Raw genomic sequence first — 17,097 nt, 5'->3', positions numbered from 1 at the left:
TTACACCATTTTGAGCGTCGTCGGGTTTGGGGGGGGGGGAGAGGTGGGGGAAGAAGTCGGTAAATTAGGAGTTTTTTACGTTTTTCGACAATATTTCTAAAACTGTGCGGTTTAGCGTGAACAATGTTCTATACAAAAATGTTCTTGAAGGATAACTTTCACTTTGGATGTCTGGGTATAGGTCTAGTTATATACCATACTATTCTTCCTTAAAATTTAGTGTTTTTGATATTTACCCAATTATAGTTACCACGGCAAATTTCTCTTCACACACTAAACACAGGAACTAAAATAACAAAATTACGTTACACAACACGGCAAATACTCGCTCTGTTCACTTCGCTCAAGAAAAATATGTCGCTAAGTGGTGAGGAGTAGAGTGGAAGAGGAAATATAAATATATTTGTATTCGCTGTTCATCAACATAAATCCATCTCTTTTATTTCGTATTATTAATTGCTATAAATAAGTTAAAACATTGCCGAATCTGTGTAAATTATTAATAATATTAAATATACATTTATAAAAAGTTCTGTGACAGATAATTCTGAATAGTAATGTGAATTTTAAAAAGTATTTTTAATGTCCATGAGATACATCAATAAAAAAAGCCACAAACAAACGACCAAACATTTGTCTCTATTGTCAGTCTATCACAAACCATTTATTCCAATGACAGAATGTGAGACTGACCCACCTTATTGTATAGTTATAGTTAATATAAATAGAATTTTAATTTGAATGTAAATAATATTATTGTTAAAAGCGATAGTTTCATTTATATTTTATAAAGTACCCAAATAACAGTTCAGAACAATACTCAAAGTAACTGAGTAAGAGTTAATGACAGCCAAATATCAAAAATTACATATGCAGATGACAAGTACAAAGTAGAGAGTAAAGGAGATACCAAAACATAAAGTTAGTTCCAGTTTATTCCACTTAGCCTCTTCTACTTTCTCTCACCTCTCATCCTCGCCATATCCAAAGGAAGGCTTGACATAGGGTAAACTATCCGACCCTGTAAAAATCCCCAAAGAAATAACTAAAAACCTAACGAACCTAGCGAACTCGCAAACAAAATAAGGACAATGATTTTTGACAAAGAGACAAAATTTGCACGTGGAATCATCATCATTCTCTTTGCCTTATCCCTATGCGGGGTCGGCTTCCCTAATTGCATTTCTCCACACAGTTCTATCTTGGGTCATATCAATGTTAATCCACTTTACCAACATGTCCTGCCTTATCGTCTCCCCCCAGGTCTTCTTTGGTCTTCCTCTCCTACTCCTTCCAGGAATCTGCACTTCAGCTATGCTTCGTATTGGGTGATTAACGTCTCGACGTTGAACATGACCAAACCATCTTAACGTATGCTCTCTCATTTTGGCATCAATTGGTGCCACACCTAGACTTCCCCTAATATACTCATTTCTAATTTTATCCTTCTTTGTCACTCCACTCATCCATCTAAGCATTCTCATTTCCGCCACATGCATTCGTTGTTCCTCTTTCTTTTTCACTGCCCAACACTCAGTTCCGTGCATCATAGCCGGTCTTATCGCTGTTTTATAGAATTTTCCCTTCAGCTTCATTGGAATTTTTCTGTCACACAACACACCACTCGCTTCTTTCCGCTTCATCCATCCAGCCCTAATTCTACTGCATGCATCTCCATCGATTTCTCCATTACTCTGTAATACCGATCCTAGGTACTTAAAACTATTGCTTTTCACAATCATTTCACCATCCAAAGATACCATTTTATTTGTAGGAACTCCATCTCTAAATGAACATTCCAAATACTCTGTTTTTGTCCTACTAAGTTTTAAACCTTTTTCCTCCAGAGTTCTCCACTGTTCCAGTTTTTGTTCTAAGTCTCTTTCACTATTTCCTATTAACACTACATCATCAGGCATACATTAGGCACCATGGAATACTACCCTGTAGTTTCGCTGTTATCTGGTCCAAAACTAATGAGAATAAATAAGGACTAAGCACCGAGCCTTGGTGCAATCCTACTTTCACCTGAAATTTATCAGTCTCTCCCACACCTGTCCTAAAACTAGTCGTTACTCCCTCATACATATCTCTCACAATCTTTACATATTCGCCAGGGACTCCTTTCTTATTGAGTGCCCACCACAGAATCTCTCGCTGAACTCTATTATATGCTTTCTCAAGATCAATGAATACCATATGAGCGTTGGTCTCTTTATTCCTGTATTTTTCCATCAGTTGCCTTATAATGAAAATTGCATCTGTTGTTGATCTGCCCTGCATAAAGCCAAATTGGTTATCGGATATTTCGGTTTCCTTCACGTATCCGTCTATCAATTACTCTCTCCCATATTTTCATAGTGTGGCTAAGTAGTTTTATAGCCCTGTAGTTTGTGCATTGTTGTATGTCTCCCTTGTTTTTGTAGACAGGTACTAATATACTGCTTCTCCATTCGTCTGGCATTTGTCCAACTTCCATAATTCTATTATATAGACCTGCTAGCCAACTTATTCCTGTCTCTCCCAATGCTCTCCATACTTCCCCAGGAATATCATCTGGTCCGACTGCTTTTCCTTTCTTTATTTTTTGAAGCACTTCCTCGTTTGTTATTCTGGTAACCATTGCTGTTACAGTCTCCGTTAACTCCACAGGCTGTCTGTCAAATTCTTCATTTAATGAACTGTCAAAATACTTTCTCCATCTGTTTTTGACATCCTTTTCGTGAATTAGTATTTTATTATTTTCATCTCGGATACATCTAATCTGATTAAAATCTCTTGCTTTCTTTGTTCTCTGTTTGGCTATTTTATATATCTTTGCTTCGCCTTCCCTGGTATCGAGTTGATCGTATAGGTTTGAATACGCTTCTGCTTTAGCTTTTGCTACTGCTACTTTCGCTTCCTTTTTGGCGACCATATAGTTTTGAAGATCTATGTCCCATCTGGTTTCTTGCCACTTTTTATATAATTTTCCCTTCTCTTTTATTTTTCCTTGTACTTCATTTGACCACCACCAAGTCTCTTTATCCTCAAACTTCTTTCCTGACGTTTTCCCAAAATAGCCGTCTCTCTAATAAAATTGGCCATTTTTCTCCAGGAATCTAAGAAGCTTTTATTATCTTGGATTCGTTGTTCATTGTTCACAGCTTGTACATTGTACATTGAGCTACAGCTCTGTTCATACAAGAAATGCATAAAATCAAAATAAATATCATTGGTTTGTTAACGTTCGCATTAAGGTATGTATAGGGATGCACGCCGCGCACTTCGCGCCGTGTGTACGCCGCGAGTTTGTGGCGCCGACAGAAGTTGGATCGTGGTGCGCCATGTTTCACACACGGTGCCAAGTGCGCGGCGCGCATATGTATCAATCAATCATCCAGCCCTTTGCGTCCACTGCTGGAGATAGACCTCCCTCATTTTTGTCCATTGTGCTATTTTGAGCACATTGCATCCAATTTCTTGACATTTTCTTGAGATCGTCAGTCCAACGTTGGACTGACGCATATGTATACCTACCTTTATATGTAAGTATTTACGCACCAGCCAAAGAATACGGCATAGAGGTGGGTATAGAGGTGAGTATGAAGAGATGATGGATTGAGGACCTTGGGATTTTAAGAGTGAGAGAATGGAGATAAGTTTCTAGGAATCCGCAGAAGTAGCAACTTCTCTGCAAGCAGGCCAAGATTCACAAAGGATTGTTGAGCCAATTATGATGATGATGAGATGACAAAGTATACTCATTGCTGACTCTGACGTTGGATAACAAAAATATCCCATTGACTCATAACGGTAAATGGAAAACATGTTAGAAGAGGTTAACTCATTTTATACTGAGGTTGTTCTATTAACGACAAACTCGATCCTGCCCAAGAAGGCCAGAATTTCTCAAACTAGAGATAATTTTGTCAGGTCAAAGTGGCCTCTTTGTCTCAATCCGCAGCTAAGACTATAACTTGTACATAAGGTGTTATAAATGTGGTCAATACTACTTTATGGAGATGAGATATGATCCCAAAAAACTGCCTACTTAAATAAAACAGAAGTCTTCAACAATGAATCTGCCATCTGCACTTTAGGCTTTTAGACAGTCACCTAATACCAGACTTTATCAATCATATCTGGGACACTCTCAGTCATTTTCGTCAGAGTTCATGAATTATACTCATAAAACCGGCTTTTAACCATTGAAGTGGAAGAAGCAAATTCTAATAATGGCCTCTGCTTCTTAAAGATCAGTCCACGTGAGTTTTAGTTTCGGTTGGTGCTAAGACTTTCGTAGGAAATTACTTTATTGTCGTGCTAAACTCAGTTTTTTACTATGCACAAACATCAATAAAAATAGCAATTTGTCGATAAAACTGTTTGCAATTAAGTTGTGCAAGTGCACATAAAGTGTAATAAACAACGCCTATTGCCGTATTTATAAAACCTGTAAAAAACAAATTATTATCCTGATGACGCAAGGATGCCATTTTCCAAAAAAAAAAGTATACGAACAATTATTGGATAAGCCAAAACAACTATGAATAAAACAAGAGCAGTGCAGTCAAAACACGAAATAATAGATGGCAATTTTAAATAAATTACACAAAAACGTTTCAATAACATGAAAAATGGAAAATGACCTGGCAATTCTTGGACTTATTCTTTAACGGCATTTGCAGAACTGGCATGATATTACAATATTGACTCATGTCCTTATTCATAACTATGTATGATTCCAAAAAAAACACAAACGTCAAACGCTGTAATGAAATAACATACGCTGTATTAAAATTATTTCTGACCACCAGAGACTGTGTTAGTCAACATAATATATATTTTCCTTAACATAAAGAGTCCTTATGAATTTTCAAATAAAAAAATGAAAGGAGAAGATTTAGTTGAACTGGTTAAAGACTATCGCATACGATGGTATGGGCTAGTGATGTAACGAATGTCATTTTTTGAACATTCGCGAATACGAATGCGAATATCTGCTACCAACATTCGCGATTGCTAATAATCAGTTTTTTTAAATTTGTTTCTATTTTTGTCATGCTGTCTAAATTTATCATGAAAGTTAATTGATATCTAGTGTAAATCAATCTGAATTTTACGCTTTATTACATAATAGCAAATAATAAAATAAACTTTAGGCTGATAATGTGATTATACGAGGTTAAGTTACCGTTTCCTAATAAAAAAAAGATGAGAAGTGAATAGATTTTGATTTTATTTAGGTACCTAATATTATCTTAAGATTATTATTTTTTTCTGATGTTCATATTCGCAAAAAACTCGCACAAATTTCGCGAATGCGAATACGAATGAGAATATGCAAAAATCTCGTTACATCACTAGTATGGGCATGTGACGTAGAAATAATAAGAAATACTATTTAGAGAAGGGATACCGTTGATAACTTTCCCATCAACTCTTCACAAATGGTGTGAAAAATTATACAGGGTGTAACAAAAATACAGGTCATAAATTAAACCACATATTCTGGGACCACAAATAGTTCGAATGAACCTAACTTACCTTAGTACAAATATGCACACAAAAGAAGTTACAGCCCTTTGAAGTTACAAAATGAAAATCGATTTTTTTTAATATATCGAAAACCATTAGAGATTTTTTGTTGAAAATGGACATGTGGCATTCTTATAGAAGAAATATGTTAAAGAAAAATTATAGTGAAATTTGTGCACCCCCTAAAAATTTTATAGGGGTTTTGTTCCCTTAAACCTCCCCAAACTTTTGTATCCGTTCCAAATAGATTATTATTGTGGTGCCATTAGTTAAATTCAATATTTTTAAATCTTTTTTGCCTCTTAGTATTTTTTCGATAAGGCAGTTTTTATCGAGTTGCGGCTTCTTTTTTAATATGTTTAAATAAAAATTTTATGAGGGTTTTGTTCCTTTAAACCCCCCCAAATGTTTGTGTACGTTCCAATTAAACTATTACTGCGGTACCAACTTTTTTGCCTCTTTGTATTTTTTTGATAAAGCATCTTTTATCGAGATGTGGCTTCTTTTTTAATATGGTTCAAAATATACTTAAAAATGTAACTCATAAATAAATTTTCATATTATTACCAAGTCTCCATAATCGTACTTTACCATATACAAATATGTGGTGGATTTGACAAATATTCAAATATCTCGATAAAAACTGACTTTTGGAAAAAGTACTAAGAGACAAAAAAGTTTTTAAAAACTTGTGTTTAACTAATGGCGCTACAATAATAATTAAATTGGAACGTACACAAAAGCTTGGGGGGGTTTAAAGGAACCAAACCCCCATAAAATTTTATGGGGTGTCCAAATTTGATTATCATTTTTTCTTAAAATACTACTGCCATAAGAATACTACATGTCCATTTTCAATAAAAAATCTCTAATAGTTTTCGATATATTGGAAAAAATCGATTTTCATTTTGTAACTTCAAAGGGCTGTAACTTTTTTTCCGTGCACATTTGTACTAAGGTAAGTTAGGTTCAATCAAACTATTTTTGGTCCCAGAATATGCCATTAAATTTATGACCTGTATTTTTGTTACACCCTGTACATAAGATCCTGTATTCCACAGCAACATATAATATTAACTAGGAAAGAAATAAACCAATATTTATTTCTTTATCTGCCCTCAGGGACGCAAGTTCTCTACTTGTGAACATTTAAATAACTATAACTCTCAGATACGTTTTAATAATATAAAATAAAAAAATAATAGCTTATATTATTATATTATACTTACACTCGGTCAGCCGAATTCTTTCTGAAACAAAAAATATGCATATTACTAATTACAAAAACCATTAAAAATAGAAATTATCGTTGTACAATAATTTGATACTTAAATAGTTTTTAAGATATAGCTCTAGGAGCATATTATTGTTACGCCACTGCGACTTTACTGATTTATATACTCAGTGACATTAGAAGTGTTACACCCAGAAGGAATCATTTCTGGAATTTAATTGTTTTGCAACATGGTACATTTTCATCAAAAATGAAACGAAGACTTTTTATTGACATGTAATCAAAAAAAAATTAATAATGTGTTTGGCGACCCCCTAGCTGAAAACACTCCTGTATACATCTAGGCATTGACAAAATGAGATGATCGATGTCTGCTTGAGGCAGTTCCAAGAAACTTGAATTTCATGTATTAACTGTGCCAGAGTCTGTGGAGGATGGTGCAAAGTGGACAGTCTCCTCCCCATCATATCCCACACATGTTCGATAGGATTTAAACCCAGTGAACGGGGTAGCCACGGCAAAAAATTAACGGCAGCTTCTTGGAGAAAGTCCATAGTTCGACGAGCAATATGGGAACGCGCGTTGTCTTCCAGAAAAAGGGCGTTTCGACAGCCGTCTAGAAAAGGCAGTAAAGTGGTTTGTAAGATATCATCAACATAACGCGCATCTGTCATACTGCCTCGAATAAACAAAAGTGGTGATCCGCTACCATAGGCAATAACCCCCCAAACCATTACTCCAACTGTCCTGTGTAGATGCCTCTCAACAGCAAACCCGATATCTCGTCGCTCTCCACGGCAGCGTCTTATCACCTTACGACCATCATGCATATCTAAACAAAATCACGATTAATCGCTGAATGCTGCATTATGCCATTCTGCCACCCAATGCTGCTGTTTTCTGCACCAATTCCAACGTTGATGACAGTGGTTCGCAGTCAAAGGAAGCACTCGTCGTGGGAGGAACGAAAACAGTCCAAAGGCTTAAATGCTACGGTATAGGGTGCGTATAGTAACAAGTCTACCTTCTACTCCTATCAAATCCAATTATTTGTTATTTGTTAAAAATCATTGGTAATCTTCGTTCATAACCTGTTGGTGGATGCGGTACCATTTCTTTAATAAAAAAAATAAATATGTATAATAAAAATTGACAGAGAGCAATGAAGTGCTAAGTAATAATCGAATAAAATAATATGTATGTGACATATGGAGGTTAAATATTATGCTATTATGGGATTAAACCACAATCAGCCAGTTTCATAACATGTAACGCTTAGCTAAATTAATGTTCTTTATCTTTATATTTACCACATGCCATTTTTTACTGAACTCAAGTCATCACGCTTTCTACAGTACACGGATGAATCCAAAGCCTTAAAGTTAGCTTTAAATCATCCGCTTCTTGATATCCGGCTGCCTAAAATCCCTAGGGATGCGTGGTGGGAAAGAATATACATACCTATATGGAATATAAGGTGCCAATATAGTATGCGGTCTACCCCGAGGATGCGATCTAGAGGACGCAGAATCGTCTTAGTTGCTGATAGGTTACTAACATTGAATTTATCTACTGAGTATTGAAATTATTTAATGTTAAGGCGTGGCTTAGGAAGAAACTTCAAATTTTGACTTCTATACAAGTGCAATAATATACAAATTAGTGCCTTCTCAAATGACGGGACCTCTACCTGTGTATATCTGATAAAAATTGGCTTATTCCCAACTAAAATTGATAACAAAGTAAAATAAGTATTAAGCCGCTGAGAGCAAAAGTGGTGAAGTCAAAAAATCAAATTTTCAGCAAACCAGCGCTTTACCAGAAACTCCGTACACACGAAGGTTTCTATGGAATTTGTTTTTTGTTCGGATAAATGAATATAATATATTCCTTTGTCCGTAAAACAAAGTCCAAAAAAACCATTGCATGTTCACAGCTTTCACCAAAACACCAATTTCCTGAGAACTCGATTTTTTGAGTTACACCACTTTTGCTCTCAGTGGCTCAATTCTTCTGATTTGTGATAAATCTTCCTTACTTATCCTTACCACACTCGGTCTACTGACTATTTAGTATTTATCCATTCGATATCTATGATAATGCTTGTTTTTATTTTTTTTTTTAATTTCTGTTAATACCCCTCCAGTCGTTAACCCTAATATTCCCTTTGGTAGCGCATTGTGTCTGTATTAATTATTTCGCTAATGCATTTGTAATGTTTCGAGTTACGCCGGCAGCAGTGTTCGCATTTTCGGAATATTTTCCTCTTTATGTAGTCGTAGGTTGGAAAATTGCACATAAGTCACGTAGTTTTCCATTGTTAACAATGTGTTAACACATTGTTAACAAAGTCCATAGACGTCTAATTGCCATTGATGTAATGTGACACAACGTCTATAGACGTATTTTTAAAATGTCGAGTTGTGGCAAAAAATCAATGTCAAAAAATGTTACATTACATCTACAGATGCATAATATATGACGCCCATGGTCGTCGTCCACATGTTTACAAAAAATGTTAAAAAACTGTTGTTTTCATAAATAAATTATAAGCACTAAAAGAAATTCAGAATTTCCCGATTCTCTTTGCAAAATACATATTTATATTGTTCTGAAGCTATTTTCTTGTGGCATTTTTATAATCAAGTATATTCAAATGGGAAATAAGCCACAATTTTACCTAAAAATGATTTTATTAACGTTTCGACGCCTAAGTCGGGTGTCGTTGTCAAAATACAAAATAATACTAAATAAACAAAAATGTTGTTGCTTAGTAAAAAATTCTTCTAATAATTTATTTAATCTGACTCATTTATATCGGCAATTCAGACACGTATTATACATTTTAAAGTAGACGACTTTAAAATGATATATATTTATAGTGTCACAACACTTGCTTATACATTTGACGCACTGTCCGTCAACGTGTTAGCAGTTTGTCATGTTTGAATTTTGCATTTTTGAGTTTAAATTTGTGATTTAGATATGTTTTATTTTAATTTCTCCTTTACAATTTGCACCTACTGGATAGATAAGTCTATGACTATATGCATCCCAATATGTACTACATTATTTATCCATTATTTTTCCTCATTGTTTTCATAAATTCATCTTATCAATTCCTCATTGTTTTCAGCTCGACACAGAAGTGGAGATCAAGTGAATAGAGCAAACAGAGCCGCAGGTTGCCTGAACGACACAATATGGAGAAATAAAAATATCGGAAAAGAAACGAAAGGTAGAATTTACAAAACAGTCATCAGACCAATACGCGATCGAAATACGACCTGACACAGAGAGGACAAAAAGATTGCTCGAAACAGCGGAGATGAAAACAGACAGAGCTAGAATTACAGATATACGACGGAGATGCAAGGTGGAAAACATTAATAACTGTGGTTACTTGAGTTAGGTGCCGTTCAACAAACTGGCTCCTAGCCAATTCCATCCTTCATGATCGGCAGCGAATGGGTTATAGCCCAATAAAATAAAATAAAACCAAAATGTAATTCCGTACAGGTTGGAATAAATTTTTTATTAAAGTTTAGGTCAAAACAAAAGATATTTTCAAGAAAGTATATGATTCATATGAGGGGATCATTGTTTAAATAATTAAAAATTGGTAATTTTTGCACAAAACTTACTTTTTTAACTGCTGCGGCAATTCTTGTTTATATTAAGGATTTTACAATTTTTTCCTGCGAAGATGAAGACCAAGTCTTTTACATGAGACTTACTAAATTAAATTTGACCTCTAATTTATTTAAATAATTGTAAATCAAAACTAAAAAACAAACTTCCAAAAAAATATTATTTACAATATAAATAAGCACTATAAAATATTTTGTTTTGCACAAAAAGTTGCGCTAAGATATCACTATAAATTGTCAAAAAAATTGGTTGATAAATATTGAGTAGTTTGAGATATTTAATTTGTTTATAAAAAATTACCATTTTTTCAATTGCAAAAACGCGGTTGTTGCCGATAGAGTATACAAATTATAAGATCTCATTTTTTTGCTTTTATGTATATTTTCGATAAATGTATTGACAAATTAAAATTTTAATTAAACACCCCTTCAAAATGGCGTTTGAAAATTGGTGTAATTTGTTTAGATCTTGTTTTTTTAATAACATCACCGGGATTAAAAATTTTGAAATTATTTTTCGGTATTCGTGTTCCTGGTAGTTTTTGACACATTTACCAAAGGAAAATTTTTTCTAGATCCATTTTTTGCGAATCTTTTCTAGATAGCTTTTCCTAGTTTAAAAATTCATAATTTGTTTATTTATCAATATTAACATTTAAGTGCGTGAGTACATCTATCAACCCTACTACTTAACAGTGTCATTTATACATAGAGTTAAAATTTTATAATATTTTAAAAAGTAATGTTTTTCGTAGCGACCTTAACTGAAAACTTTTTACATGAAGAATGGTGCAGTAGTAGTACTTTGCAATACCTTCGTTAATAATGGACCAATTTCAATGTTTTTTTTTTTTTAGTTTATGGTAGCTTATAAAAATAGTAACTGACACAGTAAATGACACTTTTAACAATAAAATATTCGTCAATTTGTTATAAACAATTTTTTCAATTTTTTTTCTCTAGATATGATAAATAAAAATTGAGACAAAAGATTTTTTATATAAAAAAATAAAAAAGTAATACTGAATTAGCATTAAAAATTTGTTTAAGACTTTTTTCTGTGTAGAATATTAAAATATATACAGTGTGGGTCAAAGAAAAAAATCCACCTTGATATTTGGCAGTATTTATTAGATCTTAAGGAAATGACGAAACAGGTAGATTTTTGGTCTAAGAGGGACACTTTTTAAGGTACATACATCTGTCATATTTCAACCCCCTCCCTTCCACAACCCCCACTCCTTATTTTTAAATAGGGAATAGGGATCGTGTGCTAGCTCATTTGAAAGGTTATTCAATTCTCTATTCAGTAATATTAACATTGACATAATTATTTATACAGGGTGTCTAAGAAAAATTATTTTGAATTAAATTAATTGACACAAAAAGAAGAATGTATGTAATTTATTTAACTCAAAATACATTCTACTGCTCACAGAAAACAGAAAAAAATGTTGAAAACATTGAAATTGGCCCATTATTAACGGAGATATTGGAAACTCTCCTCCGCCAATTTTCAGACAAAAAGTTTTCATTTAAGGTGCTACGAAAATCATCATGTTTCAAAATATTCTACAATTTTTATTATGTGTAGAAATGACATTGTTAAGTAGTAAGGATAATAGATGTACTTACGTACTTTTAAATGTCAATATTGATAAATAAACAAATTATGAATTTTTAAACTGGGAAAAGCTATCTCGGCCAAAAATGCTTCTAGAAAAGTTTTATGCTTTTGTGAGTATGTCAAAAATTACCAAGAATACGAATACCGAAAAATAATTTTAAAATTTTTAATCCCGGCGATGTTATTAAAAAAATAAATTTTAAACAAATTACACCAATTTTCAAACGCCATTTTTGAGGGGTGTTTAATTGAAATTTTGATTTGTCAATATTTTTATAGAAAATATATATAAAAGCAAAACACATGTGACTTTAAAAACTTGTATACTCTATCGGCAACAACCGCGTTTTTGCAATTGAAAAAATGGTAATTTTTTATAAACAAATTAAATATCTCATAAACTACTTAATATTTATCAACCAATTTTTTTGTCGATTTATAGTAATATCATAGCGCAACTTTTTCTGCAAAGTAAAATATTTTATAGTGCTTATTTATATTGCAAATAATATTTTTTTGGAAATATGTTTTTCAATTTTGATTTACAATTATTTAAATAAATTACCGGTCAAAATTAATTTAGTAAGTCTCATATAATAGACTGTTTCATCATCTTTGCAGAAATAAATTGTAAAATCCTTAATAAAAACACGAATTACCGCAGCAGCTAAACAAATAAATTTTTTGCAAAAATTACCTATTTTGAATTATTTAAACAATGATCCCCTCATATGAATCATATACTTTCTTGAAAATATCTTTTGCTTGGACCTAAAGTTTGATAAAAAAATTATTCCAACCTGTACGGAATTACATTTTGATTTACATGTATTGTAATTTTATTTGATCGGTCTATTAAGTCTAATTAAATTTTGTCTAAAAATAAGTTAAATTTTGTATGGGTACCCGATATTTGCCTTTCTTGACTTTTTCTTGGATGTCGTACCAAACCAATAATTATTGTCATTGCTGTCTCTATCAAAAATCCATTTTCGCACTGTCATGGCACCACCACACTTCGCTATGTGTTATTTGTTATGCGCCTTATTGGAGTGTGGGGAGTTCATTCGTCAATATTTGCTTTATTCACACGCATAACGCATAAGCACGAATAGCAAATACGCCTATCCGTCCAGTTGTCGGTTTTTGACACACTTCCAAGGACAGAATCTGATATTTGGACAATATCTGATATTTGGCGCATACAGCGTAGCCGCATAACGAATAACACATAGCGAAGTGTGGTGCCGCGATCAGAACTATAATATAGAACAACAATAACTTGGTCTGCTTGGACCCTTAGTCAAACTGTAATATATTTTATGTCTAAAATTCGAGGTTTTCATTACACAAGGCGCATATATAGCCTTTAGATATAATTTTGTTCAAATGAAACAAATTTTGTTTTTGTTGAAAAAAAATTTGTTTCATTTATATTTAAATTTTTTTTCTTCAAAACTAATAAAATGCTTAAAATGGCCCATACCCAAAAATTTGCATTTTTGAGTTATCGACTTATTCACAGATGGTACAGATCGTGAATAAGTGGATAAGTCAAATCTTAAATTTTTATTCTTCAAAACTAATAAAATGTTTAAAATGGCCATACCGAAAAGTTTGCATTTTTGAGTTATCGACTTATTCACAGATGGTACAGAATTAACAATTAAAAAAATACGGTCTAAATTGAAGTTAGACCCGATCACTCTTCGGAATCTTGAAAAGGAATGTTTAAACTTTAATCCAAGTTATTGGCACCCTTAAAAATACTAATTTAAATATGAGTTTTCATTGTTTTCAAGCCTCTAAAATGCGTATTTTCGCATTTTTTAGATATTAAATCGCCTATAACTCGAAAACTGTCAATTTTTGAGAAAAATCACAAGATACCTTTCTTGTTTAGAATGACACAGAAAACCTAAAAATATATTTTTTGGAGGAACAAAAAGGTGATCTTATGTACTTGTTTAAAAAAATTGTTTAAACAATTTCTGCCCAAAAATTCCGTCCGGCACCCTTCAGATTTGTTTAAAGGGGACATTTTTGAATATGAATCCGCAGAGAAACCGAATTAGAAATGTTTTTCAGGCGGGAGCGGTCTCACCACATGGACTTTGTATTTTGAATAGTATTTTGAAAATGATTTTAGTATCTGAACTGAAAATGAACCGGCAAAATAATTTTTTTTAAGTAAAACTGTGGCTTACATATTCCCAGTAAAAATAGTAAACTGTTCACTGCTTCTTTAAAAAGCTGAATGTTGTAACTGCTGCAAAGCTGTAACTGGTGTTAAAATAATCAGCTGTACTTACTTCTTCAAGCATTTGTTATCAGCTGTCTTATACACTTTTTAGAACCTTCAAAAACCTTTTAAGAACCTTTCACAAGATTGGGAAATTTTTGCACGTTCTTAAGAAAATAGTGCTAATTAAAGCCGGATTTATGTTACAACGGGGACGTGGACGACACGGCTGTCTTACGGGGCACGTTGAAGAATCGTCTGATATGACAAGCATTGGCTAATTTATGTTTCAACGGGACGGAGCGACAACGGAGTGGAGACGTGCGCTTTCTATTGTTCTACGGTACGTATCGTGCACGCCTCGTTTTAACATAAATCAGCCTTTACGGGGCACGTTGAAGATCGTCTGATATGAAAGGCATTGGCTAGTTTATGTTACAACGGGCCGGAGCGACAACGGAGCCGGGAGGTGCGCTTTCTATTGTTCTACGGCACGTATCGTGCACGCCCCGTTCTAACATAAATCAGCCTTACGGCCATCGGTACATAATTCGCAAATACAGTCGACTCGCGGTAATTCAAACCTGCTATAATTCGAACCTCTCTATAATTCAAAGTTATCACGAGTTCCCTACAAAATCTCTTTATATTTCGAACTAAATCAATACATTTGACATTTTTATGCACTTGGTAATTCGAACGAAAAAATCATTGCTATATAACAAAACGACGCGTTAATTCGAACTCATCGGCGTCCAGCACTCGACAATTCAAAGTTGCAGAGAGAAAGATGCGGAAAGATTGTAGTAAGTACAGTTGTCTGTACTATTTCTTCTGTAATTTCTTTTTCTGTACCTGCTTCATAAAAATCCGGTTTCTTAAAAGAAGATCAGGAAAATCTTCCAATACTTATGGATAATGAAGAACCAGCAACTGAACCATTAGTTGGCATCAGCGGTGTGAGTTTTTCTGACTTTGTTCAAGTAGGAAGATGTTGCTGTCTCAGGTTCACTAACCGATGGCGAAATTTTATCTGCGACAGATACGAATGAAAAAAGTAACGATGAAGATGAGTACGATACATAAGAACCTTTGGCAGAGGTGTCAGTTAAGGGAGCAAGATCCTCATTCGATACCTTACAAACCTTCTGTCTACAAAACGAAAATGATGAAAAAGCACTTCAGGCACTTATTTTCTCTTAAAAAAAATTATTGAGCACTCAGAGCAGCAGCAATGTGCTTTGAAGCAAACTAGTATAATACAGTTCTTTCGAAAGATTGATTAATTCACATTATGAATACATACATGCATGTACAGGAATGTACCTCTTAAACTTTTGTCATCGTTATAGAATAGCAGTTAATAAATAATAATTGATCAACACTTAATAATTCGAAGATTTATTTTTATTTTCTCTCACAAATTTCGAACCATGTGATATTTCAAACACTCAATAATTCGTAATATTTTAAGAGTCCCTCGAGTTTCGAATTAACAAGAGTCGACTGTATTTACGGCTATCCCGACCTTTTCTGTCTTTACAACGGCAAATTACGTGTAGTAAAATTCACACTGGTATGTATATGTAAACATTAATATAGTATTTTTACTACAAAAACGTTATTACGTAGGTCAAAATTTTTGACGTAAGAGAACTGTCAAAACATTAGAATGTGACTTTTCATTATTGCCGTGTTTATAATAAACATGTCAATAATGAAAAGTCACATTCTAATGTTTTGACAGTTCTCTTATGTCAAAAATTTTGACCTACGTAATAACGTTTTTGTAGTAAAAATACTATAGAATGTAATTCTACTTGAAAATGTCATCATTAACTTAAAGAGATGGCTTTTGAATGTTCTTGGATAACTGTTATTTGTATAATTGCAAATTATTAATTCAGTTAATAAATGTGATTATTTCATTCATACGAGATTCTGACCAATAGAAAGCTACAGAAATCTAAATTAAATCGATAATTTTTGATAATTTCCCGTCGTCAAGTATATTACGTCAGATGCCCTTCGTTGCTATGAAAAAATACATTCAGTGACATTAATGACAATTAATGTTTTAAAAATTATAAAAGTGATGACTTTCAACCGTCAAATTAACCCGGCACCTGCCACGTGGCTTTGCAAGGCACCGACTGCCACGTGGGGTGCTCACAGCACCCCTTAAAAATTTTCTGTAATCTACTTGTTTAAAAAACAAAATAATGTGTTGAGTAACACAAGAATATAAAAAACATGTTTTATTAACTTGTTAGCCACTAATACGTTATAAAAGTTAAAAAATAAAATGAAAAAGGTGTTATAAGCAAATTAGCAAGTACCAAGCCATAATAAATGAAGTCCAGTAAAATATCTAAAAAAAATAAGATTTAGTGAGTATAGAGTCTATATTATTCAGTTATTTCAATAAAAAATGTAAATTTGACCTGTTTATCAAAAATACAAAAAAAAATTAAAACTTATAAGTGCCAGATGATGGACATCCCAATTCGATTTTAGAGCTATACCTAAGTTCAGAATGACACTAAATAACCACTTCAAACACTAACACATCTATGCTATATAATATTATAGAAAGCTACTATGACGCACAGCACCGTTACCAAACTTAAAATACCAAATATTTGATAAAAATGTGTTATGAGGTGCTGGTAGCACCCCACGTGGCAGGTGCCGGGTTAATATTTATAACAACTGTTTATTTAATTGTACTAATTTGTACTTACATAAATATATTACAATAAAATTTTGGTTTTGAACAGTTTTATTCATGAAATAATCGCAACAAATTGCACTCGATCTCTAA

At 33.1% G+C, this 17,097-nt stretch overlaps 1 protein-coding gene across 1 annotated transcript in view; it reads right to left on the bottom strand.

The window, feature by feature from the left end:
- Positions 1 to 17,097, bottom strand: part of LOC126890314 (uncharacterized) — a 253,174-nt gene that overhangs the window by 125,153 nt on the left and 110,924 nt on the right. Inside the window, exon 2 of the mRNA XM_050659174.1 lies at positions 6,750 to 6,766. The gene's annotated coding sequence lies outside the window, so the exon portion shown is untranslated. The remainder of the gene's footprint in view (positions 1 to 6,749; positions 6,767 to 17,097) is intronic.

Source organism: Diabrotica virgifera, chromosome 8 (assembly GCF_917563875.1).
Source record: "Diabrotica virgifera virgifera chromosome 8, PGI_DIABVI_V3a".
In the NCBI taxonomy this organism is placed as follows: domain Eukaryota; kingdom Metazoa; phylum Arthropoda; class Insecta; order Coleoptera; family Chrysomelidae; genus Diabrotica; species Diabrotica virgifera.
This window is presented reverse-complemented; position numbering and strand designations above follow the sequence as displayed.